Raw genomic sequence first — 5634 nt, forward strand, 5'->3', positions numbered from 1 at the left:
GGAATTCATCGGAATCTGCACTGCAGGCAGTCTTTCGGTACACCACTGCTGAAAGTCCAAGAAACCGTATGCTGGTTTTCAGCGGCAGGTTCTACTCACAGAGGTGCTTTTCAATGGCAATACACTCAATATTGGTCAGCTATTCACTTTCCTGTCCACACAAACCAGCCTACAGAAAGCATTGGAATATTCACTATGGAATGTTCCATTCATTCACTGCGAATGGGGAGTTAATCTGAATCTCCACTCTGGCAGGTTTTCGTTACACCACTTGTGAATGTCCAAGTAAACCAATGCTGGTTTTCAGCGGCCTGTTCATATTCGCAGCCCTGCTGTTTACTTGGCTATCGATTCAACCCTGGTCAGCTCTTCATATTCCTGTCCACACAACCCAGGCTTCAGAAATCATTGGAATCTCCTCTACAGAATGTTCCATTCATTCACTGCGAATCTGGAATTCAACTGATTCTCCACTCAACGCAGGTTTTCCTTACACCACTGATGAATGTCCAAGTAACCCAATGCTGGTTTTCAGCAGCATGTTCACTCTCGCAGCCATGCTATACGATTAGATTTCCACTAAATCCTGATTAATTCTTGATTTTCCTTCCATACGTCCCAGCCTTCAGAAATCATTGGAATCTCCACTAGAGAATGTTCCATTCATTCATTGAGAATCTGGAATTCCTCTGACTCTACACTCCAGGTAGGCTTTCCTTACACCACTTATGAATGTGCAAGTAACGCAATGCTGGTTTTCAGCAGTCTGTTTTCACTCGACGCCCTGCTTTTTACTGGGTATCCACACAACAGTCGTCAGCTCTTCATTTCCATGTCCAAACAATCCAGACTTCAGAAATCATTGCAATCTCCAGTACAGAATTTTCCATTCATTCACTGCGAATCTGGAATTCAACTGAATCTCCACTACCTGCAGATTTTTGTTGCACCACTTGTGAATGTCCAAGTAAACCAATGCTGGTTTTAAGCGGCCTGTTCACACTCTCAGCCGTGCTGTTCAATTTGCTATCCACTCAACGCTCTTCAGCTCTACATTTTCCTGTCCACATAACCCAACCTTCAGAAATCATTGGTATCTCCTCCACAGAATGTTCCATTCATTAACTGCGAATCTGAAATTCATCTGATTCTCAACTCTTTGCAGGTTATCGTTACACCACTTGTGAATGTCCAAGTAAGCCAATGCTGGTTTTAAGTTTTTTGTTCACAAGCGCAGGTGCGCTGTTCAATTGCCTATGCACTCAAATCTGGTCAGCTCTACATTTTCCTGTCCACACCACCGAGACTTCAGAAATCATTGTTACCTCCACTACAGAATGTTCCAATCATTCACGGCGAATCTGGAATTCATCGGAATCAGCAATGCAGGCAGTCTTTCAGTAAACCACTGCTGAAAGTCCAAGAAACCGTATGCTGGTTTTCAGCAGTATGTTCTTTTTTTTATATGAAATCAGACTTTATTTAAAAATCGTATTAAGCATCATGAATGAATACCTTTCTTGATGGCAAAGCACTGAGTTTTTTTTTTTAATTTTTTTTATTAGTGAAACACCATGAGGTACAGTTGTAGATTTACAATTTTTTGTGCTTGGGTTTGATTATACAATGATCAGATACCCATCCCTCCACCAGTGCCCATTTTCCACCACCATGGATAATATCCCCCCCACCCCCTTCCTCCCATCCCTCCCTGCCTCTGTGGCAGGGCAATCCCCTTTGTTCTCTCTCTCCTTTTGGGTGTTGTGGTCTGCAAAAGAGGCATTGAGTGGCAAACATGTTCAGTCCATAGTCCACTTTTGACATGCATCTCCCCTCCTGGGAGGAACCTCCTAACACTCTTTATTTGGTGTTCCCTTCTCTATCTGAGCTGCCCTTTCCTCTAGAATGCCCGACTGGCCACTACGCTATGTAGTAATCCTCCTGGTGCTGATCTCAGCTATTCTTGGGTATTAATCTCATATTTTGTTACTTTATGTCCCCCAGATGAATGCAATCTTTCTATGTCTATCCCTCTCTTTCTGACTCATTTTGCTTAGCATGATACTTTCCATGTTGTACCACTTGTATGTAAATTTCATGACTTCATCTTTTCTAACAGCTACATAGTACTCCATTGTGTAGATGTACCAAAGTTTCTTTATCCAGTCATCTGTTCTTGGGCATTCAGGTTTCTTCCAGTTTCTGGCTATTGTAATGAGTGCTGCAATGAACAAACAAGTGCAGATGTCACTTCAACTATACATTTTTGCCTCTCTATGATATATTCCTAGGAGTGGTATTGCTGGGTCAAATGGGAGCTCAATTTCTAATTTTTTGAGAATCGTGCATACTGTTTTCCAGAAGGGCTGAACCAGTCAACATTCCCACCAACAGTGAAGGAGTGTCCCTTTCTCGCCACATCCGCGCCAGCATAGGTTGCTTTTGTTCTTTTGAATGTGGGCCAGTCTCTGAGGTGTGAGATGGTATCTCATTGTGGTTTTGATCTGCATCTCCCTGATGATTAATGATGTAGAGCATTTTCTCATGTGCTTTTTTGCCATTCGGATTTCTTCTTTGAGAAAGTTTCTGTTCATTTCATTGCCCCATTTTTGGATGGGGTTGGATGTTCTCTTCTTGTGGAGTTTAACCAGTATTTTGTATATCCTGGATATCAACCCCTTGTCAGATGGGTATTCGGCGAATATCCTTTCCCATTCTGTAGACTGTCTTTGTATTTTGGTCACTGTTTCTTTGGAGGTGCAGAAGCTTCTTAGTTTTAGATAGTCCCATTTATCTATCTCTGTTTTCACTTGCTCAGACAGTGGCGTGGCATCTTTGAAGATACCATTAGCTTCAATGTCATGGCGGGTTCTGCCAACTTTGCTTCAATGTACCTTATGGTTTCTGGTCTGATGTTGAGGCCTTTAATCCATTTTGATCTTACTTTTGTACACGGTGTTAGGCAGAGTTCTGAGCCCATTTTTTTTCAGCGGCATGTTTTACTCACAGAGGTGCTTTTCAATGGCATTACACTCAATACTGGTCAGCTATTCACATTCCTGTCCACACAAACCACCCTTCAGAAAGCATTGAAATATCCACTACAGAATGTTCCATTCATTCACTGCGAGTGGGGAATTCATCTGAATCTGCACTCCGGGTAGTCTTTCCTTACACCACTTATGAATGTCCAAGTAACGCAATGCTGGTTTTCAGTGGTATGTTCACACTGGAAGCCCTGATATTTACTGGGGATCCAGACAACATGGGTCAGCTATTCATTTTCATGTCCAAACGATCCAGACTTCAAAAATCATTGCAATCTCCAGCACACAATGTTCCATTCATTCACTGCGAATCTGGAATTCATCTGAATCTCCACTACCTACAGATTTTTCTTACACCGCTTGTGAATGTCCAAGTAAACCAATGCTGGATTTCAGAGGCCTATTCATACTCGCAGCCGTGCTGTTTAATTGACTCTTCACTCCACCCTGTTCAGCTCTTCATTGTCCACCACACTACCAGCTTTCAGAAATCTTTGTTATCTCCACTACAGAATGTTCCATTCTTTCACTGCGAATCTGGAATTCATCTGACTCTCAACTCCACGCAGGTTTTCGTTACACCACTGTTGAATATCCAAGTAACCCAATGCTGGATTTAAGTTTTTTGTTCACAAGCGCAGGTGTGCTGTTCAAATGGCTATCCACTCAAATCTGGTCAGCTCTACATTTTCCTGTCCACACCACCGAGACTTCAGAAATCATTGTTACCTCCACTATAGAATGTTCCAATCATTCAAGGCGAATCTGCAATTCATTGGAATCTGCACTGCAGGCAGTCTTTCGGGATTCCACTGGTGAAAGTCCAAGTAACCGTATGCTGGTTTTCAGCGGCATGTTCTACTCACAGAGGTGCTTTTCAATGGCAATATACTCACTACTGGTCAGCTATTCACTTTCCTGTCCACACAAACCAGCCTTCAGAAATCATTGGAATATCCACTACAGAAAGTTCCATTCATTCACTGCGAATGGGGAATTCATCTGAATCTCCAGTCTGGCAGGTTTTCGTTACACCACTTGTGAATGTCCAAGTAAACCAATGCTGGTTTTCAGCGGCCTGTTCATATTCGCAGCCCTGCTGTTTACTTGGCTATCGATTCAACCCTGGTCAGCTCTTCATATTCCTGTCCACACAACCCAGGCTTCAGAAATCATTGGAATCTCCTCTACTGAATGTTCCATTCATTCATTGCGATTCTGGAATTCAACTGACTCTCCACTCCACGCAGGTTTTCCTTACACCACTGATGAATGTCCAAGTAACCCAATGCTGGTTTTCAGCTGCATGTTCACACTCGCAGCCATGCTGTACAATTGGCTTTCCACTAAATCCTGACTAGTTCTTGATTTTCCTTCCACACGACCCAGCCTTCAGAAATCATTGGAATCTCCACTAGAGAATGTTCCATTCATTCACTGCGAATCTGGAATTCCTCTGAACCTCCACTCCCGGCAGGTTTTCGTTACACCACTGTTGAATGTCCAAGTAACCCAATGTTTTAAGTGTTTTCTTCACAAGCGCAGTGGTGCTGTTCAATTGGCTATCCACTCAACCCTGGCCAGCTCTACATTTTCCTGTCCACACCACAGAGACTGGAGAAATCATTGTTATCTCCACTACAGAATGTTCCATTCATTCACAGCGAATCTGGAATTCATCTAAATCTCCACTCCCGGCAGGTTTCGTGACACCACTGGTAAATATCCAAGTAAGCCAATGCTGGTTTTAAGTGGCCTGCTCATACTCTCAGCCGTGCTGTTCAATTTGCTATCCACTCAACCCTCTTCAGCTCCATTTTCCTGTCCACATAAACCAAACTTCAGAAACAATTGGTATCTCCTCCACAGAATGTTCCATTCATTGACTGCAAATCTGAAATTCATCTAATTCTCAACTCCCGTCAGGTTTTCGTTACAAAACTTGTGAATGTCCAATTAAGCCAAAGCTGGTTTTCAGTGGCCTGTTCTTACTACGAGACGTGCTGTTCATTTGGCTATCCATTCCACCCTGTTCAGCTCTACATTTTCGTGTCCACAAAACCCAGCCTTCAGAAATCATTGGAATCACCACTAGAGAATGTTCCATTCATTCACTGCGAATCTGGAATTCATCTGAATCTCCACTCCCGGCAGGTTTTCATTGCACCACTGCTGAATGTTCAAGTAACGCAATGATGGTTTTCAGCGGTCTATTCACACTCGAACCCGTGCTGTTCACGGCCTAGCGACTCAACACTGGTGAGTTCTTCTTTTTCCAGTTCAGACAATACAAACCTCAGAAACCATTGCAATCTACACTACAGAATGTTTCATTCATTCACGCGAATCTTGAATTCATCTTGTTCTCCACTCCCAGCAGGTTTTCGTTTCACCACTGGTGAATGTCCAAGCAACCCAAGGCTGGTTTCAGCTGCGTGTTAACACTCGCAGCCGTGCTGTTCAATTGGCTATCCAGTGAACGCTGGTTAGCTCTTGATTTTCCTTCCACACACCGAGCCTTCAGAAATCATTCTTATCTCCACTTCAGAATGTTCCATTCGTTCCCTGCGAATCTGGAATTCCTCTG

This window comes from Sorex fumeus, unplaced genomic scaffold, assembly GCF_029834395.1.
Source record: "Sorex fumeus unplaced genomic scaffold, SorFum_2.1 ptg000116l, whole genome shotgun sequence".
NCBI classification, from domain to species: Eukaryota; Metazoa; Chordata; class Mammalia; order Eulipotyphla; family Soricidae; genus Sorex; species Sorex fumeus.